Genomic DNA, 25,109 nt, shown 5'->3' with positions numbered 1-25,109 from the left:
ATACGCTGTGTGCTCTCGGGGTGCAATGAAAGTCCACAGATGGTAAGAAATAAATCGAGTTTTCTATTTTCCTAACGTGCCATCACTTGTTTCAGGGTTTCAATACTCACAGTCTGAAGATGTATCCTTCCTAGCTGCCAAGGGCGCCCTCCCGATATGCTTTTCATAGATACGGTGTTAAACTTTAGACTGCTTACCAGCAAGTTGTGTTTAACCTTCACCTTTACTTCAGATAGTGGAGGAAATTAAATGCGAACGGCGAACCACAAGTGGAGCCGAAAACGGGGAGCGAGTAATCGTGCGACACAGTACCTTTAAAGGCTTTTGTTTGTAGGGTTTGATGTCCCAAAGCGACTCAGACTATGCGAGACGCCGTAGTGGAGGAGTGTGGGTTGTGGAGCACTCCGGAAATTTCGACAACCTGGGGAAATTTCGACAACCTATCGAAACGCAGCCGCCGCCGTTGTTGACCGAATAAGGGTACTCCGGCGTAGTAGTCGGGAATTTTAGCCACTCTACCACCATGGCGGGCAGCATATTTTAAAGCGAAGCTAAATTGTCTCCTGGAAAAAAAAATATTACGGGATAGCATTAACTGCTTTTTTCTTCACATTACGGTTTCGCTGTTGCGACCAAAAGCTCCCGGGTATGGCTCGGGCATGTGGCCGCTGCTATGAGTATTACTGGCTGGTCGTACGACTTCAGGCGACCACATGAATTGGCCGATTTGGCAGGAGCTGCTACCTCGGGCTCAATTCAGATGGGACTGCCACGATTATCGAACTCTATGGAACCTTTGCATTCCGAGACAGGCATGCTACCTATTTAGGCCATGATGCCACGTTCCTATACGGCTGTGTTAAAACAAGGTTTTAATCTATGTGTGGTGATCTTCAGCGAATAATGCTAGCTTACAACTCTATGCTGATGTGTATTCGCATATGTGCGACAACGGGAAAAATTCGCGAATGGTTGAGTGCATGTGCATGAATAGCATTTAAAAGGGAGCCACAGACGAGAGTCTTTAACGCTGCTTTGTCATAGTCTTATAGGCGCAAGTTAATTATCGCATCTTTGAATTTATGCCTAAATTACCGTGCTGGGGGTCATGCATTTTAGCTCACGCCAAATCAGAAAACCTCTCTCATGTTTGCAAGCTTCTGCGAAAGGTATCTTTTACCAAATCTCGGCAATAAGCCGCTAGCTGCTTAATGAAGATTTCTTCCTGCAACCTGCAGCTATATTTTTCTTGTCCTAATGATTCACTAGACAAGCATGTCTCTCGATATACGTCACATACCGTTTTTCTTCAAACATATCGCGTCCATCACTGAAATCGAATGCCTTATGAATCAAGGATCTGGCAAGACTCGAATTGCGAAATTTGAACGCCCTATTAGCGTACCGTGTCGGAATTTTACCTTCTTTTCTCGCTTTTTTTTTTCTATATGCAAACCATATAACGAAATTAGCGTCGTAGGTTATTTATTTAGCGTTATTGGGTTTGCTTCTTAGACCTTACCTTCACTACATAACTAATAAGTGTTGATTTCTTTGCGGGCAACAACTGAGTACTTGCCGTTGTAAGCTTCTTGCCTCAGTGATTGTTATATAGAAGTTTGTCTATATTTTATGCATTCTAGATGTGATATTCATTGACGCCTAGGGAGGACATATAAAATTTCACACCCAGTCATTTTCGTTATCGCGCGTTGTTTCTTGAAGCCTTAAATTTGCATGGCTTACCTATGATTTGTGTTTTAGAAAAACATGCTAGTATATGCAGTTATTTATAAATTCCTTTGTTAATTCTGTTATCCTCAAGGCTATCGACCTAGTTTATTTCTCTGAGTTTCTCAACTGAGAGGTATAGAACCATTCATTCTTGATAGACAGAGCGTTATGGACACATAATCTGTACTTCGGCGTCTTTCAATACTTTTGTCCGGATTTGTCTAACCGGGTCGTGAATATCAGAACCTCAGGTCCGTTTGCGGCTCTTCCTGTCTCTTCATCTTCTTCTTCTTAAGCTGCTGATTCCAATGCGATATCATGAAGGCTAGTGCTGCTGCATGGCTTCCTGCTCTGCCCTTCCCCCGGCGATAACCGAGGGTGACGAGCGAGAGGGAGAACTTGTGACAGCCTGCAAGACCAGATGTCTTGGTCTCTGTGGAGAGACATCACGAAATGTGAAATCGGAAAGAGGTTTCTGGCGAAGTAGGTTGGTACCAGCCGCTCTAGGCTGAAGGACGTAGTGGAACCGTTGACATTGGCATTGCAGAGTTCTGGACAGCTCGAAAAGGGACCGAAACGGCCGTAGGTAATCCAACTGGAGAGGCATCCAATGAAATGATCAACAAACGTGTGAAAAAGCGTGGGTCCTTAAATTTCAGAGGATAAAAATCGCGTGAAATTTTTAGGGCGCGCTGGTTGCAATTGGTAATGCGAGAAAGAGATCGTAGGCGTGTTATAAACTTTCGGAAGATGGTAGGCAGGGGAGTAACCTGGTAAGAGCTATATTGGAATGTCAGGTGGTTCGTCCTAATCAAGCCTAAACGTTAAAGAATAGATGTCATGTTTTCAGCGACCACCCAATAAACTGATGGTGATGACTTAACACCTTGTGCTGCTATGCATGCGGGCTGAGATGTCAGGGGAAGCGAACGTTCCTCAAGCAGTGATTCGGGGGCTATGCTGCCATTAACAGGCGAATCGCACCGATAGGGTGGGAAATGAACATTGGAGACTAGAAATATTTCGCACGGACTATTAGGAGGGTAGAGGAACATCCACGCTGGTGAGCTCGTAATCAACCAAACTAGCTTGGACGGTGCAGGCAGAAATGTCAGTTAGTGTCATCGCTTCAGGCCAACGGATGTCATTGTCTATACAGGTACCTGTAGTTTTGCCAAGGTGAAAGCTTTTCTACAAAGCCGATGCTAACCATTTCAGGATTGTGGTTAGAGCACTGAGATCTCGGAAGTAAATACGCGGAAATTACGCACGTCAACAATGTGGGTATGCTCACACCCTGTGCCAAAATTAGCATCCATTAGCGGTGACAAAAACAAATGTCTCAAACTTTATCGTTCAAGAATTAACCTCTGAGCAAAGCGTAAATCAACTTTGTTGAACAAATATTCTAGAGATGCGCATTAAGGCTGTGTGAAGACCTTATATAAAGGGGCCGAAAAAACTGCATATTGTAAAACACAAACACTTTGCAGAGCACACTATAAATAATGGAAACAACGGTGACTGAACCATACTCAGCCTTCCATTTGAGATGAGCGACGCGCTTTTCGTCACCAATGTGTCTCGCTTCCGTGGTCGATATTCACCATGGAAGAGCACTCCAAGTCTTGTGTTGCATAGGCGACCACTGAAAGCCATTCATTTGCTGGTCATTCATAACTTACCATGCTGGAGCTGTTCGGGGTATTGCTTCCGATCTCGTCAACAATGTGCAGGGAGAGACAACTCGTGGCTGCATTGTGAAGGTGCTCGCGAACGCTCACGCCTACAAACAGAGATGTGACATGTTAATTACGTACCTGCTCAGTCAACATACACTATGCTAAGTGCGCGATGCATAATGAAATAAAATGTCTCCCCACTTTCTTTGTCACATCACTTTTTGTGAAGACCAGGAAGGGCTCCATCTTTGATGCATACGTCTCAGCTGTCTTTCGATCCCTACAGAATAGCTGACGTGTAGATTACCTTTATAAAATAAAGTTTAAAAAGGCCCCAGTGCAAAAAAGAGGACTCGGGGAGAAGACAACGAATGAATCGGCGCTCTTGTAACTAGTTTAATTGGAAAAGTGCCTTGCTATAGGCACCGTGGGCATGTAACTCCGGAGCGACGCGTTCGCCACGAGCGGCGGCGCGCACGTCCAGAGTGAGAAGGCGCCGCGAACTCGCCACAGCGACTGTATGATGATTACTCTGCTGCGGTACGCCGGCTAGGTCGTTTTGGACAGCAATGGGCCCTGTGAGGAGTTCAAGAAATAGTTGTGCTGTTGATTTTCACCAAGGGCCAAGCTTTACACTTCTCGACTCGGCATTGGGCGCAGGAACGACGCCTGCTTTAGATTCAACTCGTTCGCCGTCAGAACTTAGAAGAAAGCTTTATTTTTCCGCAATTACTTTCACAGCACACGTTTTTGGCTCTTATATTAACTATAAAAGGCTGCTTAATTGCTTCTTACATGTAGCAGAGATTTCTGACTGCTAACAATATGCCGTAATATACTCGTATATTTTCCCCAGGGCTGATTTGTCAGAGGCCTGTGACAAGCGGCGCCGCTTATTCGTGTTTTATTCTTTCGCTTCAGCGATGACGGAAACGAGTGGCTGCCTTCAATCCACTCAAGAATATGCAGCAAACATTTTGTTGGGAACGCGAATGCAAATGAAGAGTCTTCTAAAAGGTGCCTTGTCGGCGACAGCTGAGTAGGAAAAAGGAACATGTAAAACTTGCCAACAGCGAACAAACGAATATTATTATCAGTTTGATGGCTTTCGAGGGCGTCGAGACGCACGTCTGTGCGATGCACCAGCCCGACACTTCGCTGACGTTTTCGGTCGAAAATTATATTACATCGTGAACATGTCCGGATTCAAACAGTTTGATGCCTTTGGCTATGTTCGCACATCGAAAAAAAAACTTGTCAGCCCAAAGGCAGGCTGAAATCCGGTAACTATCACCAACGGCGTGCAGACTCCCGTTGCCATGGTGGTGAAAATCTTCTGCTACGGCACTCACTCGGGACGCCAAACACGCTACTAGTGGCGCTGAACGCTGCGCCGCCAGTGGAGGCTCCTGGCGGGCGCACTTTGCCTATAAGACAGGAAAACGAACTGTAGGAAGCATGCTGGAATAACAATCATAAAATGAAGTACAATTGTGTACCCATAGGGCTTGGTCACATGACCGTATCGTAAAGTGAAATTACTATCCCTATCGATCCACAACCTACACTTATGTTTCATACACTATCTTTCTGTTTAAAATAGGCAAATATATAATGTTGGTTTATGTTTACGAATATATCTGTTTCACATTTTGAGGATGCGGCAGAAGGAACGCGTTCCCGTACAAATTTCAGTTTCGTTTTCTCTACAGCCCGTGCTATCATCATCAGCACTTTTTCTCTCTTCTCTCGAAGCCACACGCTCAAACTCTTTGCGGGAAATAAACAGTTTACTTTAAGCTTCTGTCTGCGTCTGCTCGTTCCCTCCGTCAGGATACCGGACACCACAGAAAGGTAAACAAAGAAGGCAAGTACAAACAAGAACACATGTCACTTGGCACAAATACATTTGTCGCATACGGCTGCTTCGTTATAAAACTGCCAAGCCGTACAATCCATGGAAACGGATGTTAAAGCCGCATATGCTGACTCGCTACATATTCCAAAAAATATAGCAATCACACAGATTGAAAGTAAAAAAAAATGAGAGAAAACGAAACATTTTAAAACATGGAGATACTTCTATTCTCCCATGAGCAAGCGGGCATAGATATTGTTAGCACTTCATTTCCCCCTTCTTTCGTTCTCATCTTTGTGATTTAGTAGTGCATAAAAATTGTAGGAAAGAAAAACATTTCTTACTGTTATTTTTATCTGGCTATCTGTTATCTGTTATCGCGAGGGTGTGACAACCCTCGCCATGTTCTATGCCTGATGAAATATTTACGCTGTCCTCTGTAATTTTGAAGTACAATGTGTTTGTACGTACTGATTATTGTCCTTGGATATTTCCTTATTTGTCGTTGTGCTTGTGTTTTTTTTCGCCTTCTTACATGCAGTGCCGCTTGTAGGATTGTATTCATTGATTTTTTAGCTTAATATGTATACTGAGGCCCGAGGCCCCATCAGGTGTTTCTACGCCTTTGGCTTGGACCCCCTTTGATGAAGTTCTAACAAATAAAGTTTGCGAAATAAATAAGAAAGTACCGAACGTCTTCGGCAAAGGCGATTACAGTTCTTTTGAACTTCAGGCTGTAGCAGACCTCTTCAATCTCATTCAGACTTCTGTTCATCATCATCATCATCAACCTGACTATACCCAGTGCCGGGCGAAGGCCTTTCCCACATTTCTCCAATTAACCCGGTTCTATGCTAACTGCATCCACTTGACCCCTGCGAACTTCTTAATCTCATCCGCCAACCTAACTTTCTGCCGCCCCCTGCTACGCTTTCCTTCCTTTGGAATGCAGTTTGTTACGCTAAGCGACCATCGGTTATCCTCTCTTCGCACTACATGTCCTGCCCATGCCCATTTCTTCTTCTTAATTTCCACTAGAATTTCAGTAACTTGAGTTATTTCTCTGACCCACTCTGTACGCTTCCTATCTCTTAATGTTACCCCTACCATTTTTCGTTCCATAGCCCTCTGGGTTGTCCTCAACTTAAGTAGAACCTTCTTGGTTAGCCTCCACGTTTCAGCCCCATAAGTGAGTACAGGTAAGATGCAACTGTTGTATACTTTCCTCTTGAGCGATACCGGTAAGTTGCAAGTCATAATCTGCGAGTGCTTGCCAAATTCGCTCCATCCCAGTCTTATTCTTCTTGTTATTTCCTTTTCATGGTCTGGATCTGCGGTTACTACCTGTCTTAAGTAGACATATTTGCCTACTACTTCCAGTGCTTCGCTACCTAACGTAAACTGCTGTTTCTTCCCGAGGCTGTTGAACATTACCTTAATCTTCTGAATATTGATTTTTAAGCCTACCTTTCTACTTTTCCTGTCTGGGTCATCAATCATTATTTGCAGTTCATCCCACGAGCTGCTTAGCACGGCAATGTCATCAGCAAATCGTAGATTACTGAGTATTCTCCATCTACCCTTATCCCTAACTGCTCCCATTCTAAGTCTCTGAATACTTCTTCTAAGCAAGCTGTTGTTACGACCATGCATCCGCATTTGCGCGCTCTATTGTTCGCCTGTGGGCATGGATAAGTGCTGTGGAGATGTGGTGATGGTCCAATGGCTCTAAGTGAGCCTGTTTCCATAAATCCTTTTTGTAAGCCTGTTTTGCTTTGTGGACACCCTGCAAATGCCAAATTGACCCTGACAAGAGAACGTCTGGAAAAACACAAAGATACGTCCCCCTGCGGGAAATAGCAGGAAGTGCTTTCTTTCTTTTGTTCACCCTTCCAGTCGAGAAGTGCTATCCTCCAGTGATGAATGCCTCCTATCCAAAGGAGACGACAGAGTGACATGTCCGCTGACTTGCAGGACAAGAAAGGAGCATGACGCATACGGCCATTAGATGATTTCCCGGGAATGCAGGAAAGATTTGCAATTGCCGGAAAGGGACAATGCTGGAAGCGTATGCGGCGCGCACGTGTATTTGGGTTTCTGAGAAGTAAATCCACTGGCCGGAACCAGCCTATCGATTCTTGGCTGAAGAATAGAAATATACCTCCTCGCCGTTCCCAAGCTTTTCCCGCCAACAAGTGACCAGGCTCAACGAAACAATGCCGGGCCAGTCAGTGCTTCAGACCATCAGTGCAGTGATGTGTTCGATTGGATGCCGATATCTGAGGGGCGTGCCCGGGATTTGGTTGGTCAGCATCTTCAGAGAGGGGCTGGACATAGGGGGTTTTAAGGACGCTGCAGAGCACGAAATGTCGCTCTGAGCCCTGGGTAAACGGCTCATCCAGACGCTTCTCGCTATGAACTCTTAACGCTTGTCATTTTGCTGATGTACCCTTCTTTTTCGTGTAAATAATCATGTAAATAAGTTTTCTCAAAGTGCCATTAAACCTGCTTGTACATATTTCACCAACTTCGAAGATTCAATCCTACTTCAACCCCGAGTCTCTGCACGCTACCAAGTGAAGGCCGGGTCGACGTAGCCCCAGCGTCACGACAACTGGTGACCAACGGTGGGATCTGAATCTACAAGCCACAACATCTGGTGATTGGAGGTGGATCTGAATCTACAAACCACAACATCTGGTGATTGGAGGTGGATCTGAAACTACAAGCCACAACATCTTGTGATCGGAGGTGGCATCCCAAGCAACAAGCAGGAGCAGCAATCGGCCAACAAGAGAGCAGCTCGGAACATCGATCGCATGTGTGGGTGAGTGCTTGGCTTTTCTTCTGATGTGGACCAGGTTCTAGAACAGGGTTAGATTTTAGAACTGGTAAAAAGTGTTGAAACGCCTTTAGGTTTGGTAGTTTGCACTGTTGTTTTGGAAGTAGCCGACACTCGGAGCGATCATGGACCTACAAAAGCTGCAGAAACCGGAACTGTTGCAATTGTGTGAGGAATTGGGAATTGATACAAGTGGTTTGGCACGAAAACCTTTGATTATAAAGGCAATCACAGATTTGGGAGCCGATGATGAGGAGCTCAGTGAAGCATGGAACCTCATCGCCCAAAAAAAGGAGGAGCAGCTCAGACAGCAGAAAGAGCGGGAAAAAGAGGAAAAGAGGCGTGAGCGTGAACTTGAGAGGGAAAAAGAGGAAAGGGAGCACGAACGTGAGAAGCATGAAAGAGAAGCAAAAAAGCTGGACCAAGAAATTGAGCTCCGGAAATTAGAACTAGAGTTGAGCAAGAGGTCGGGCAATTGTCCCCAGCTAGCGGTACCTCTTCTCAACAAGGAGGCAGATTTCAAGATGTCAAAGTACATGCAGCCATATGTGATATCAGGGGATATCGGTCTGTATCTGGCTAACTTTGAGCGAACCTGCGAAAAACTGTCCTTCCAGCGAGACACGTGGTCTCAGAGATTATTGGCGGTTCTGCCCTGCGAGGCAGCGGAGGTTGTCGCGCGGCTAAGCAAGGAGGACGCGGACAACTACGAGAAGGTCAAAGCTTGCCTTCTGAGAAAGTATAGGCTTAGCGCCGAGGCGTTCAGACAACGTTTTCGGAACGCTACTAAGTCCAGGGACGAGAGTTACCCTGAATTCCTGTACAATTTAAGAGTCAATTTGGGCGAGTGGCTAAAGAGCACAGATTCCTACAGTAATAGGGACGCTGTAGTCGAGCGAATTCTTTTGGAGCAGTTTTATAGCTGCCTCCCAGAAAAAGAAAGAAACTGGTTACAGGACCGAGGCGACATTAAGTCGGCAACTGAAGCTGCCGAACTCATTGAGGAGTACGCTTCGCGCCGACAATTCAGCAACCCAGCATTGGATAGGCTCCGCAATCCCAAGTTCAGTGTGAATAACCGTCAGAAAAGGCACTTTGCTAGATTTGCAAACGAAGAAAGGAAGGCTTCTTCAGGCAAACGCCCTAGAAAGGACGGCAGTGAGAAAAGCGGGGAAGTGACCAACGCGCAGAACACAAAGAAAAAGCTTGAGGCTAGGAAGCCGCTCACATGCTTTAGGTGTAATGAGCAGGGTCACATTGCCGTCAACTGCCGGAAAGAAAAGATTGCTTTCTCGTATGTCAGTGACTGCGATGAAAATATGCAGCTTTTAGAACCCTACCTGCATGACCTAGTAGTCAACGGGAAGCCTTGCAAGGTACTGCGCGATTCGGCCGCAACGATGGATGTTGTCCATCCGGCGTATGTGTCGCCTTCCGACTATACAGGACAGTGTGCATGGATCCGCCAGGTAGTGGAGGAACAGAGTGTGTGCTTGCCAATCGCGAACGTGGTCATCGAGGGCCCTTTCGGCAAGTTAACAACCGAGGCTGCCGTTTCAGGAAAGCTTCCTAAGTGCTATCCGTATTTGTTCTCTAACAAATCGGACATGCTACTGCGAAAGAGGGGCATCCTTTTCGGAGACAGAGTTGTGCAAGCCTTAACACGTTCAAAGGCGCGAGAACTAGCTACACTGCTCATTCCAGAAGAATCCACAGCGGAGGAAACTGCAGCTAAAACAGTGGTAGATGCGGAAGATAGCAGGTCAGAAAACTTTGAGAGCGAGGCATCTCAGATAAGTCAACTTGAAAGTGAGCTTGATGAGACGCGGAATGAGGACGTTCTTGAGAGTAACCTCTTGCCGCCAGTGTCTAGTAATCTCACGAGACTTTTAAGTGGAACCCGAGAGGACTTAGCTATGGAGCAAGCCGTGGTAAATCTAACGTTAAACCTTCCCGAGGAAATGGGGGACAACTTGATTTGCCTCAGCGAAAAAGGAAGCAACGCTCAGGAGCTTCTCAGAAAGACGGAGCAGAGAGGAGAACTAAAGAAATCCCAGCTGTCCGATCTGGGCGAAATAATAACAGAGTTTGAGGCCTGTTTCGTGGACAGGCCAGGCAGGACTGATTTGACTGAGCACGATATTGAGCTGACTTCAGACATGCCAGTGCGATCAAGGTGCTACCGATTCTCTCCAAGGCAAAGAGAAATTCTGGATAGGGAAGTAACTCGCGTGCTGGAATTGGGAGTAATAAAACCCTCGGAAAGCGATTATGCTTCGCTTATGATCTTAGCAGAAGCTCCAGGTAAAGACCCTAGGCCTGTGGTAGACTACCGAAAGCTAAATTCTCTCACCAGGGATCAAGTGTATCCTATTCCGAATATTGAGGAGAGAGTAGAACAGGTCAGTAGAGCGGCATATGTGACTACGCTGGACCTTACTCGAGGATACTGGCAAGTACCGCTCACTGAACGCGCCAGCAGATACGCGGCTTTCGTCACTCCGACGGGCAGCTACCAGCCAACAATGATGAGTTTCGGGCTCAAAAATGCTCCATTTTGTTTTTCCCGACTCATGGATAGGGTTTTAAAGGGGTGTGAAACATTCGCGGTGCCTTATTTAGACGACATTGCGGTTTTTTCCGACTCATGGGCGAACCATATGGTACATCTAAGAGCTGTACTGAGCCTTTTGCGTCAAGCTGGACTAACTGTAAAGGCCGAGAAATGTTGCCTGGCAAGGGCGACCGTGGACTACTTGGGTCACAATGTAGGTCAAGGTTTCAGGAAACCCAGCGAGATTAAGATTTCTGCGGTAGCAGACTACCCGCGGCCGAGCACGAAGACGGAAATTCGAGCATTCCTGGGTCTGACGGGATACTACAATCACTACATCCCTAACTATTCAGCTTTGGCTAGCCCTCTGACCGACGCTCTCCGCAAGACAGAACCGACAAATGTAGTCTGGGACGAACAAAAGGAAGCCTCCTTCGTAAACCTGAAGGCTGTGCTGATTAGCCGTCCGGTATTGCGAGCTCCAGACTATGCCCGAGAATTCACGGTCCAGTGTGATGCCAGTGATCGAGGGTTAGGTGCTGTTCTCTGCCAGAGAGATGACGACGGTAATGAGCACCCCGTGCTCTACCTGAGCAGAAAACTGAGTTCTAGAGAGAGGGCTTATTGCGCGTCAGAGAAAGAGTGCGCTTGCATTGTATGGGCCATTCAAAAATTGCAGTGCTATCTTGGAGGGGCCAAATTCACCGTAGAGACGGACCATTGTCCCCTGGCTTGCCTGCAAACTGCGACATCGAAGAACAGTCGCCTTCTTAGGTGGAGCTTGATTTTACAGCAGTACAATTTTGAAATAAGATATAAAAAGGGGAAGTTAAATGGGAATGCGGACGCGCTTAGCCGCTCTTTCTAAGCGGTCCGAGATGTTCCTCACCATGTATCCAAATTGATAATCAGTTTTTTTTTTCTCGTGCGCTTGTATATGTGTGACTATGTAAAGCAGCACGTTTGGTTTTCTAGGAATACGTGGGTCCTGAACGTCTTGAGAGTGGGCTTTTCTCGAACAACAATGGCAGTTTTCTTTTAACCTGGTCTCTTCAGACGGGAGCCGAGTGCTTGCTTCGACATGTGGTTGAGTTTCAGACAGCTCAAGCAATTTGGCCTACGACAATCAAGACAACGCGACAAGCAACAGCGAGCTTCAAGCGTTCACGTGCAGGCCATTAAGTCGTCTCTTCATGCAGCAGCTGCGACTGCTGCCCTCCGAGACTCTTCTGATGGGGGAGGAGGCTGTTACGACCATGCATCCGCATTTGCGAGCTCTATTGTTCGCCTGTGGGCATGGATAAGTGCTGTGGAGATGTGGTGATGGTCCAATGGCTCTAAGTGAGCCTGTTTCCATAAATCCTTTTTGTAAGCCTGTGTTGCTTTGTGGACACCCTGCAAATGCCAAATTGACCCTGTCAAGAGAACGTCTGGAAAAACACAAAGATACGTCCCCCTGCGGGAAATAGCAGGAAGTGCTTTCTTTCTTTTGTTCACCCTTCCAGTCGAGAAGTGCTATCCTCCAGTGATGAATGGCTCCTATCCAAAGGAGACGACAGAGTGACATGTCCGCTGACTTGCAGGACAAGAAAGGAGCATGACGCATACGGCCATTAGATGATTTCCCGGGAATGCAGGAAAGATTTGCAATTGCCGGAAAGGGACAATGCTGGAAGCGTATGCGGCGCGCACGTGTACTTGGGTTTCTGAGAAGTAAATCCACTGGCCGGAACCAGCCTATCGATTCTTGGCTGAAGAATAGAAATATACCTCCTCGCCGTTCCCAAGCTTTTCCCGCCAAGAAGTGACCATGCTCAACGAAACAATGCCGGGCCAGTCAGTGCTTCAGACCATCAGTGCAGTGATGCGTTCTATTGGATGCCGATATCTGAGGGGCGTGCCCGGGATTTGGTTGGTCAGCATCTTCAGAGAGGGGCTGGACATAGGGGGTTTTAAGGACGCTGCAGAGCACGAAATGTCGCTCTGAGCCCTGGGTAAACGGCTCATCCAGACGCTTCTCGCTATGAACTCTTAACGCTTGTCATTTTGCTGATGTACCCTTCTTTTTCGTGTAAATAATCATGTAAATAAGTTTTCTCAAAGTGCCATTAAACCTGCTTGTACATATTTCACCAACTTCGAAGATTCAATCCTACTTCAACCCCGAGTCTCTGCACGCTACCAAGTGAAGGCCGGGTCGACGTAGCCCCAGCGTCACGACACTGTGAATAGTACTGGGGAGATTGTGTCTCCTTGCCTAACACCTTTCTTAATTGAAATGTTTTCACTTTCTTTGTGCAGAACTATGGTTGCTGTGCAGCCACTATATATATCTTCCAGCACTTTCACGTACGGCTCGTACGTACGACTTCTGTTACGGCTTCAAACGGCTGGCACCAAAGAAAACTACATGGTCCTGTAATACGTGAGAAATCTGGCGAACAGCCGAATGGCCACCGAAACCTGGTCCACGCGACAACACGATGATAGAGTTATTGGGGTTGCTTTTGGTCGGCTCTTGGTGTACTGTACCGCCAGCTTCCATGTAGTGTCGGAATCCAGCAACTGAAGAAGCTGGAGATGGCGCCGCGGACACCGTGGTACCTCGGGACTACGACGACTCCAGCTCGAGGAATCATTGAGCAAGAGCCCTGGCAGCCTTGTCTACGAGCTCCTCACAAAAGAGGATGGGCTTATTAGCACCCAAAGTTTGTACACCGCGCTAGGTTTTCAAGCCATCGGCGTGGCACCGCCGTACCGTATGCCGTTGCCTAGCAACTGTCACATGGTATAGACCGAGAGCTGGGCCAGGAGTTCGATGAGCAAAAAAGAAGAAATAGAAGGAGGAGAGGTAGAAGAAGAATAAGAAGAAAGACATAACTTGGTAGTTCGTAGAGGCGAATGACAACAGCGAGTTGCTAGGACAGAATGTTCATTTGAACGCTGTGACGGCGGCACATTAAATCCAGGTGTCCGCTGAAAATTACGCTGCAACACTCACAGCTTTCGCTCTATCAGTAGGTTGAAGCCATGCTTAAACTCCCACAATTTTTTTTCCCCACTTTTATTAAGAGGGGGGGGGGGGAGGTGCTAAGAAACAGGGAGCGCTGAAAATTGCGAAAATGTGGTAATAAAGCACACCCACAGGCCATCCTGGCTATCGACTAAAGAAAGCCTTTAATAATGCCTCCTATCTAACACTTAAACCAAATTAACCGTGAAAAAGAGGTTTACAATTACACCCTGGGATTTTTTTTTTTGCACAACGATGAAACGCCACGTGGTGGATCTCGAATTTAGTTCAAAAGAGCTGTGAAGCAGCGGTACTTCTCAAAGGGATGCCCTGTTTCTGTTCCTGTTTAATGTAACAATAGTCAAGGTCTTGGATTGACTATGCTAAGGAATATCCGAGTCAAGCAGAGCATATAGAAGGACAATACTACACTATGAACAACGGAGGTCTCACAGGACGAAATCGAGGCCGCTCTCTCGGTCGCCGCAACAATCATTGATGAAAAAGCTTCGAAAACAGGCCTGCTTCCCTGAAAGGTCAGAGCTTATATCATTCCGCAAACACAAACAAAAGCAACCCTTGACTCCACTAATGGACACCGAAGTCGAAAAGGTCCAAGAGATTTGGATCAAAGGGCTCAGGCTACGAACAGACTATGGCAACGCACTGACGATCAACAAACTTAAATGGTCGGCCCAACGAACAGCCAGGCTAACACACATTACGGATAGAGAAAGAGGCATGAAACAGCACGCCCTTTTCATGCTCACAGACGCCTTCAATAAAAGCAGGGCGACATACTTCCACCCCCTGTTTAAAACTTTAAAGAGAGGCGCTGGAGAGAGTCCATGCAATCATTGGTATGACTTACAAAACAGCCATGGGTCTGGGTCGCTCCACTTCCAACGATGAGCTGCTGAAACACGAGGGACTGCAACGCTTCCAATTACCAAAAGGCACAACGAAATGCCAATAAGGCTCGTTTGTAGCACGTCCGCTGGCAGGAGACTACTCGACAGGCTAGAGATTGAGGGTGAACTTTTACAAGGTTTCATTCAAGCTATCCCAAGCAAAATGCAAATGATGATCAGTATCAAACCTCTACCTAGCACTAGGAACTTTCGCTTGTATCAATGGTGAAGAGAAGTTAAGCAAAAGACCTGCATAAAATCCTCAGCCGGCTGCAGGATGTTCTCTACCTGCATCGACGCCGTGGGAGACGCAAAGTAGCCTACCTAAACTTTTTATGCGGAGTTGCACACTCTGGCATTCAACGAACTAGACTGGCTATATTGGAGATCAACAGACAGCAAAACGTTAAATGCACTTATAAAAAAAAATCAAAACCTTGGTGCACGTAGTTAGCGCCGCCACAAAATATGCATGTGACTGAAATAAATTTGAAGATAAAATTTCGTGGAGTGATTTTCGCATCTCTAAAACCATGAATTTTAACTTAAGGTTCCCCGCCAAGGAAGATATAATAACAGCCCTATTTTTCTGGTAGTCATCCATGAGATGTAAACTAGGAGACCAATGACAATCGAAGAATTTAAATCTAGGACAATGCATCAATATGAAAAAATGACAGGTACAAGTGTAAGCTAAAGCAAAGAGCTGATTTGTGTACAGGCCAGGAATCCCCAATATTGTTATCATTGTCAGGGTGGTTTTCCAGAGGAAAAATGATGTCCTGTAATCAACAAAATATTTTGAGCGTGTAGGCCAAATAACACGAATCCAAAATAATCGATGAGCGTCAAGGATAACCGACTGTACTACATATACATACACAAAAATTAACAATTTGAGCAGGATTAATCAGAGGATCAGATGGACGAAGTAACTTGGCGATCATAAGGTTATTGCTTCTGCGAAGGAGAGGGTGGGTGAAAAGATAAAGTTACTGATGGTGCTGATTTAGGCACATCAAACTTTAAAATTTGTAGCTCATCTTTTACTCACATGTGCCCAATGTTTAAAAACCTTTTCGGCAGCACTTAACGATTAACCGCAAGGTAATGAAGTAACGGTACTGTTAGCCTAATTCATAGAGAATTCCATGAAACTAATATATCAATATAGAAACAATCAGCTCATTCATGCTGTCACGAGGTGGCTCATGTAGACTTGCTTTCTGTGGTGACTAGAGGGGTTCCTCGTATATCTTCATTTCCCCATAAATGCAATAATGCGGGATACATCGCTTCTTGCTATCGATTTGCTAGCTTGCTTGAGTGCCGTTAGAATTACCAGTGGATATCCAGAAAAAGTCACCTTCGTCACTGCTTGTGTGAAGCTAAATATGTTTTGCTTACTTTTCTACAAACTGACAGCTAGTAGGTGAATTTAGGAGCGGATGCCTCCCGCTCCACATAGTACCGCCGGTTCCACGAAGCAGCAATGCGAGTGCAATAGCATTGTGACTCCATATGGGGGTATTCACTGACGCGCTGTGCGCGGTGCATTGTGGGTAATTGAGGCGCAGTCGGCCATTTTGTATCCACGGAACAAACAGGGCGAACGTACGTATCAAGTGCTGTCGTGCAGTTCTACAAGCAGTGGCATCCGCAGCTGTATGTTGTTTATTGAGCTATCGTAGACAGTAATAGACGCGTGCACAGGGTAAACAACGGAAGCTCAAGAGCTGCGCGAACGACCTCAGCATTTTAAGGTTCCGGAAACACACACGAACCACTCCTCTCGAACGAGACACCTCACCGAGATGCGACGTCACGTATGGCTGACACGGCTCAACCGCACAAGTATGATGGAATATGAGAAATGTATGTCCGAATGGGCTGGACAGGAATCTTCCGGATGTTCCCTAGCAGCCAGCTCTTGTCACTATCCGTGCACGACTGTTCTTCAAGCACTCGGAAGACAATTTCCCGGTAAAAGAGCAGCGCGGCAATGTATCGCTTCCAGTCATGCGCATGCATGCAGCGCGCCGCCAACACCTCCTCGCCGTGTTTTGCTGCAATAAAATCCTTCAAAGAAGGCTCGCTAAACTTTGTGTTTGCCGTACTTGCCTCATTCGATCAGAAGTCGGATGTTCGCATCGTCTATGTCGGCTGCTAATCAAAGCAGACCGCATGCAGAGTCGGCGAAGGAACATAGGCGGGCAGAGTTGTTTTGCAGAAGGTTTGAAGAACTTTATAAACTTATTTATATCTAATAACAAATCAAGTTTAGCTTGGCCAAAACTGCGCTGTATTTCAAGAGTTTTGTTGCAAAAAGTTATTTCGAGCGTGCAAGGCAACGAGGTGGCGCCACCGGTGTCATCGCTGTGGCCTGTAGCAGCGGTTTCTTTTGCTTCCTTACCGCCACAGAGGATGCAAACATCCGCCTTCTTCTGATTGATTGAGGCAAGTACACCCAACAAGTTTTGTATAAAAGATACTGACTACCAAACGCCATTTCTATGCAGAATATCAGCTACAAAAACTCAGCGGCTTAGTTGGTATAACGTTGGACGGCACGCATGTAATTGCACAAAGAGCGAGTTCGTCTGCTTCAACCGCGTCTCTTAACCCAGCCGCTTGTACCGTAGTTGCGTTCTTCGAGTGGTCAGTAGGCTTGCGATTGGTTTCTTGTGACGAAGCTCGTCCGTACAAGGAATTCATGAACGTCGCACATATTTATGCGTGGGCACAGGCCGACGCTTACCGTGCAGTTGAGCATATCGACGGCACACGGGTCGGTACCAAAGTTTTGTTTCGTACAGGTCTCTGTCTGCATCGCGCACACTTTGTCGATAAATCGAACTGTCACTCATGATACCGATTGAGTTTTGTTAACAACGGGGCTGGCATGAGGCACAGTGACAGAGCAAACGGACGAGGGCGAACATCTAAGCTAACCGCCTCCCCGTACTAGTACTAGTCAGAACAGGACGCAAAGATGGCGTCGGCTGCATACTGACGTCAGCTGTGACGTCACGTGAATACCTACTATACTGCTTCACAATTATTTTCTCAGCTTCAAATGCGTCGAGCAGGCAGTCAGCACCACCTCCATGCAGCTCGTCATGCAGGCGTGATGTGTACGTCCAGTATACTCGAAGACCAGACAGATCCAAAGAAAGATCGGATTTACACAAAAAGTTAATATTATTGTTTAAAAAAAGCCACCTGGTCCATAAAACCGGTTGTTTTATCCTCAAGGTGCTTCTAACCCTCTGAATGTTTTTTTTTTTTTTCATTAATTTGAGTATCTTTTTTCTTCATTATCAATTTCAGCATATTTATCCGGGTTAAAGCAGGCGCATGTGATAAAGATATTGGGTGAGCAATATATATCAGATGAGAAGAAAATATTTCGTTGAAAATAGAGTAAGAATAAAATGTAGCATTCAGAAGTCCCGAATTTGTAAATAAAGGATAACGCTACAGACAGCAAACACGACGAAGCAGCCTTAAATTGGCATAAAATTTGCAAACAACAGTTGGTCGATTCCTCAATGTGTGTGTGTGTGTGTGTGTGTGTGTGTGTGTGTGTGTGTGTGTGTGTGTGTGTGTGTGTGTGTGTGTGTGTGTGTGTGTGTGTGTGTGTGTGTGTGTGTGTGTGTGTGTGTGTGTGTGCGTGCGTGCGTGCGTGTGTGTGTGTGCGCGTGCGTGCGTGCGTGTGTGTGTGCGTGCGTGTGTGCGTGCGTGCGTGCGTGCGTATGTGTGTGTGTGTGTGTGTGTGTGAGAGAGAGAGAGCAAAAGAGCATGTGAAAGAAAAATCTACGAGAGTAAACTGATTAGGTGTGCTAACTTTTTTCCGTTACATTTTTTAAACATTGGTGCCACGCATTGGCTCTGACCTTTCCAGGGTAGGCGAACGCTGTTTATTTCTTCATCGTTGTACAAGCACTGGAAAAAAGTATAAAAACCAAACATGAATGTCAACTCAAGCGTCTGAATCTCAAAGCGAATAATGCAAGTCGATGCATGGATGCATAGGTACATAGCATGACTGGCTACTGGCTAGAATACGCTGCATGATGTAGTACTTTCGACGCAGCCTAGTGGACCAAATGTAAGGAAACGAAGCTTATCGATTCTGCTACCAAAGTTTCAAGTCCAAGCGTAAATTTTGCCTTGATAAACATATGTAGCATGGTAATTTTTCACAGTGAAATTGATACATGCAGTCCTACCAGTGAAATTCAGTCATGGGCGTATCCAATGGTTGCGGTAGTCAAATGACCTGCGTTAGAGACGCGATCATGCGCCCGTTTCAGTGGTGTTGACGATCTAAGTTGCGTGAACGTACATAGGTATTAGACATTTTAGTCCGTCGTACGCCCTCACAATCTGTTTGAAGCGTCACCGCCTTGACAAAGCAAGAGGATGTCTCTGGCAGTTGTTTTTTTTTTAATCCGAGAGCGTTAATTAGCAACACAGAGAAAAAAATCTCTATCGAGATCGGTATCAAGCCCACTTGAAGCCGTGCCGCTTCAAAATATTGCCGAGGTATCTCTCACAGGTGGTAATTTCCAGGTGACAAACACTGGGACCTTTACACCCTCAGATTTACGTCTCGCAGCTGCGAGCAATCAGAGAAGTCCTGTGGATGGTTGCAGTTGGCAAGTTGCCTGCCTGGCAATGATTGGTCGGCTGGTTATATGAGGGCAAGGGAAAAGATGACATGCTCAAGTACGAAGGACCTTCTACTAGGGGAGCTGTTTTATATCGAAGGGTGGGATGTGAACAAAATAGATAGGAACCACTGGACTCCGTGTTTGAAGACTCGCAACCTGGAAGAATCTTGAGCTTGACTCTGTCAGGCGGTGGTATCCAGGGCACAGGAAGGTTTGCAAAAAAAAAATCAAACTGCGATAGCAGAAGAAATGCTTCCAAAACGACCAATATATTGTTTGCATTTTGTCTCTGTCTTTGCGTACAGGATGACATAATGACGTACTACCTTGGAGAAATGTAACGCACTTTCATATATGCAGCTTGAATCGCACTGATAGCCACTCAATATCTTTTTCTCCTAAGTGCTATCAGCATCCCAAGGATATTTCTTCACGTTCTTTACACATTGAGTTTCATCCCGCTTTCTGGTTGATACTCAGAAAAGCACCCTCTGACATCTTTGGCTAAGACGCATCCCGTGTGATGGTAGCACCGCAAATTACGGGCGCAATCAGGCCTGAGAGAGAACTTTGTGATGATGCCAGAAAATATGTCATTTCGCTTGGTTCGTGCTCATCGAAAATAGTTTGGAATAAGCACAGTCCTAGCCTCAACAATCAACGCATGGAACTGCGCTCCGCGTAGTGCACTGGCATTGCGGCTGCAATATGTGTTTATCGTAGTCTTTACTATCCCCCCGGCTAACTGATGAGGCATCGTTGCGACTGGAGAAGATACCACACGTGTCTCTTCATACGGCTTGAGGTGTGACGCGTGGCGAGTCTCGCGATTCCGGCTTTGTAGATCTTTCACAGGCTTCACTAGTTAGACATTGTACTTGACTCGAGAGATGCACTCAAGGGTGTCTTTGAGTGTTCATTCTGATCCGTGTTTCTGGCAGAAATTCGAATGAGAATCCGGTTGTGTTTAACTTAAACGCGATGCCAGATAAGCGACGGTTAGTTGTTTAGTCAGTTAGTTATATGAAATTCTGTGGTACATACGCAATTGTGGCTATCACGTGCAAACACACAGTTAAATGAACTCATGTCGTAACTGTTTAGATGTTATGAAAGTTATACAGGGTGTATTTATCAACTGTTTACGGATCGTTATTTTAACCCCTGTACAAGATACGTCTGTGCGGTCTGTGCAGATGGATTGTATAGCATGCGGGACGTTATGAACTTGCTAGAGCTTAGTAATGCAGTAATTAAATAATTGAAATGAACAAGAAATATTTTGCTCTCTATTTTAGGTACAAACATTATATCAAGAATATAACGCCGTCAACTCAAAAGCTGAGTTCTGGTTTTAAATTTTTCTTATGTGGCAGTGAAGTTCGAGATATTTAATATCAAAAATGCGCATTATTAGTTCGCAAAGCTGACTTTCGCGCACTATATATTTAAAATGGCGTCGCTTGGCGTCGTATTGACGAGGAAAAAACGCGCACTCCTTCTACAGTATAAAATAAAGTGACACTATTTTAAAATGGTGCATTGCGGAAAGACAGTTTTACGTTCCAAAAGTTCTTATTATTAGCTTTAAATAGTTTTAACTGCATTGCCGATCACGAGAATTTAAAAACTGGATTCGGTTTTTTTTTTCTTGACTGTCTGCATATTCCTAATATATTGTCACGCTAATGACGACGACGAAGGATGGTGATGGTGTGACAGAAGAGGAGGAAGAAGCGTTGATTTCGGGGCGCTAGTAGGCTTCATCTTGTTCCGATACATCAGCACTGTAAATAAACACCCCTTCTTATTTCATCGTAACAACTTGGTGGAGGTGCTCCGTACGATCCCCTCGATCCCTACCTACAGCGCTGCAAGGCCAACTGGAGCTTCGACGTAGTCGCCGCATCGCTGGACTGCCACCGCTCACGACCATTATGGACCACACCGACACAAACCATGCAAGCCGCGACGCTGCAAGCCAGGCTGGCGGCATGCCTGCCCACTCCAACCCAATTCCGTCCCAGCCTTACCGGGAACCACGACCTTTTGCCGGAGAAGAAGGTGAGGACGTTGAGAAGTGGCTACTTGATTATCAACGAGTTAGTCGGTACAACCGGTGGGACCCCCTTACCATGCTAACAAACGTCGTTTTCTTTCTCACTCACACGGCTCTGACCTGGTTTGAGAATAACGAGGATAACTTAACGACTTGGGAACGGTTCGCCACCGAGTTAAAACTCCGTTTTGGCGACTCTGTGCCCAGCAAAAAGCGGGCTGAGCAGACCCTTGCACAAAGAGCTCAATTGCCCGATGAAACTTGTACAACTTACACAGAAGAGATCCTCAAGTTGTGCAAATGTGTCAATTCCAACATGCCCGAGGAAGACAGAGTCGGTCACATTTTGAAGGGTATCGCGGCGGACGTGTACAACTTCTTAATCGCCAAAGACAGCCTTGACACTGTCTCCGATGTCATTAGACACATCCGCGCGTTTCAAGCTTTTAAAACACGTCGTATTGCGCCGAAATTTGGGCGGCTGGCCAACGTGCCTACCGTGGCCAGTCTTGATGACCATGCCCAACTAGATCTTCCGTCAACTATCCGGCAAATCGTGCGCGAAGAACTTCTACGGATCAACACGCTTCCCCTGCATGAATCTGCTGAGGTTGCTGTCCAGAGGGCCTCTAGACGGCCGGCTTCACCACCACAAGCGATTCAAGTACAGCATTTCTCTCAAGCTCCTGAAATTGCAGCTTCTATTGACTACCCGCCAATGCATTTTGCCAACCCGACTGCGTCGATGCTTGAAGCCCCAAGGTATGAGGTCACCTCAAGTGCACCTAGATCTTCTATTCGATCTACAAGGATTCCTGTGCAGTGTGAGCATTCAGCCAGACCTACGATGCGCCCTGCTGTGCCTGACTCGTATCCACAACACCATTTTATACCTTCCCCACCGATATGCTACCGCTGCGGCGTCGAAGGTCACATCGCCAGGTACTGCCGCAGTAGGTTCCCGCCACGCTATAACCGCCCGGTGCCTCCAGCAGTACCCAACAATCGGCAGTACAGCCCCGTTTCCCAGCAATCCACTCCCCGTGGGTACTTCGGCAACATCCAGAACGGGAATCTCCGCGACTATTCCCCAGCATCTGAGCGAAGTGTTACTCCTCCACCCGCCTTCCGTGCCCGTCGTTCTCCATCACCGCGGCGGCGCCCCATGCCGCCCCATCCGGAAAACTAACCAGCGCGACCGATGGGGGTGAGGCCGCTGGAAATGTGCTGTGTGCCAACATTCCTCCAACTGCAATGCTCAAAAACAAAATTCGTGTGTTCATTGATGGTGTGTGTACATTAGCTTTGGTAGATACGGGTGCGACAGTGTCTGTGATGAGTAATCAGTTTAGGCGCTTGTTGGGACGCAAAGTGATGTTTGAATATGACCGTGCTTCAACGTTCTGTGGTGTGAGTGGAGAAGCGTTGCGACCACTGGGTGTGTGTAGTGCGCAAGTGTCTGTGGGTGGTGCAAGTTTTCAAGCCGAATTCGTAGTCTTACCCCACTCTACGCATGACATCATTTTAGGAATGGACTTCTTGAAGTTTTGTGGCGCTACCGTGGACTGCCGAAGTCAAGAGGTTCATTTTGATGGCTCGCATCTGCCGACACTTTTTGAAAGTGGCCGTGATGAAGAAACAGTTTTTAGTATTACCGAAGACACCGTAGTTCCACCCTTGTCTGCCATGTTCGTCCCCGTATCCGTTCCACTTCTTGAAAAGGTTTCATTCCAGGCCGTGGTGCACCCAGTTCACTCAGCATGCCTGAAGAAAAATGTAATTATCCCTCACTGTATGATCTCCGTGCATCACGGTAGTGCCTCGTTATGGACCATCAATCCATCGTCCGAACCCGCAGTTTTACCAACAGGATTGAAGCTTGCCTCCTGTGGACCCGATGCGCCCCACGTCGTTGCTTTGGTCACAGATGCTACGAGTGCCACCGTACCTCTGCCTGCTGATGAAACTTCGATCATCCGCATGATCAGCGGCGATCTCAGCTCACCTCAACGCCGTACTCTTGTGGATATTCTTCTACCTTTTTCGCCTATGTTTGACTTTTCTGAAACAGATGGACCAACCTCTCGCCCTGCACATCGGACCCATCATAGCATCGACACTGGTTCGGCTCGTCCCATTCGTCAAAAGCCATATCGCGTGTCCCCATCTGAGCGCAAAGTCATTCATGAGCAAGTGGAGGACATGCTACGGAAGAGGGTGATACAGGAGTCATCTAGCCCCTGGGCTGCCCCTGTTATTCTTGTACGCAAGAAAGACGGTTCGTGGCGATTCTGCGTCGATTATCGGCGTCTAAATTCTGTTACGAAAAAGGACGTCTATCCTCTTCCTCGCATAGACGATGCCCTCGACTGCCTGTCTGGTGCGTCCTATTTTTCTTGTCTTGATCTGAGATCTGGCTACTGGCAAATTCCAATGGACGCTGCGGATAAGAAAAAAACAGCCTTCGTAACGCCAGATGGCCTTTATGAGTTTAATGTTATGCCATTCGGGCTGTGTAATGCGCCAGCCACATTTGAACGCTTTATGGACACAGTTTTGCGCGGCTTAAAATGGGACATTTGTCTTTGCTATCTGGACGATGTCGTCATATTTGGGAAATCCTTCCAAGAGCACAATGACCGTCTAGTACGTGTCTTGAATTGTCTGCACAACGCCGCCCTAATTCTGAACTCCAAAAAGTGCCGCTTTGGGGAGCGCCAAGCGCTGGTGCTAGGACACCTTGTCAATGGTGATGGTGTAATGCCGGATCCCCAGAAAACTGCCGCTGTTGAGTCTTTTAAACCCCCGCAGACAGTGAAGGAGTTGCGCAGTTTTCTAGGATTGTGCTCGTATTTTAGACGCTTTATACATCGCTTTGCTGACGTTGCTTACCCATTGACGTGCCTTCTCCACAAAAACTCTACTTTTAACTGGACACCAGACTGCGACGCGTCATTCCGTCAACTGAAGTTTCTTTTAATATCGAAACCCATCCTACGTCACTTCGATCCTACTGCAATGACAGAAGTACACACGGACGCTAGTGGAATCGGTCTCGGTGCAGTCCTTGTCCAACGGCACGATGAACGAGAGCATGTTATCGCGTACGCAAGTCGTACCCTGAGCAAACCGGAGCGAAACTACACCGTCACCGAACAGGAATGCCTAGCTGTAGTTTTCGCTGTGCAGCGTTTCCGTTCATATTTGTACGGACGTTCGTTTACTATCGTAACTGACCATCATTCACTCTGTTGGTTGCGGAACCTTCGAGACCCATGTGGTCGCCTCGCACGCTGGGCCCTCCGGTTACAGGAATATGACTTTGCCGTGGTGTACAAAAGCGGGAGGCGTCATGCAGACGCAGATTGTCTTTCTAGGATGCCAATGGCCACGACTGGACCTGAAAGCGACGATTTCGACAATTATATATCGACCCTCGAGCCAGCGTTCCCCGACACGAATGTTTTCAAAACGGAACAGCAAAATGATACCAGTCTGCAGCCTCTCTTTGCACAAGCCAACGTACCTACAAGCCGTTTTTGTGTGCATGATGGCCTCTTATGGAAAAAGAGTTATTCGCCTGTCGGCCAGCGATACCTACTCGTAGTTCCCAAGACGTTGTGCACGGACGTATTGCGTGTTATGCATGATGATCCAACTTCTGGGCATTTGGGATCGGTTCGAACACTCCACCGTGCTCAAGAAAGATTTTCCTGGCCCAGAATGCGCTCGACGGTTGAACAATACGTTGCCAGTTGCAAGCAATGTCAACGCCACAAA

General features: G+C 46.7%; 1 long non-coding RNA gene across 1 annotated transcript in view; it reads right to left on the bottom strand.

Annotated features, from left to right (window-relative positions):
* LOC146177551 (uncharacterized) overlaps positions 1-25,109 on the bottom strand; it is a 44,001-nt gene that overhangs the window by 2,322 nt on the left and 16,570 nt on the right. The window contains exons 2-3 of the long non-coding RNA XR_014701356.1: positions 18,491-18,539; positions 3,420-3,520 (exon numbers count right to left, since the gene is read on the bottom strand). This is a non-coding gene — a long non-coding RNA (uncharacterized LOC146177551). The remainder of the gene's footprint in view (positions 1-3,419; positions 3,521-18,490; positions 18,540-25,109) is intronic.

Source organism: Amblyomma maculatum, chromosome 10 (assembly GCF_055883805.1).
Source record: "Amblyomma maculatum isolate TAMU_Amacu chromosome 10, ASM5588380v1, whole genome shotgun sequence".
Taxonomy (NCBI): Eukaryota; Metazoa; Arthropoda; class Arachnida; order Ixodida; family Ixodidae; genus Amblyomma; species Amblyomma maculatum.
The sequence above is the reverse complement of the archived record's forward strand: the minus strand, read 5'-3'. Positions and strand labels throughout refer to the sequence as shown.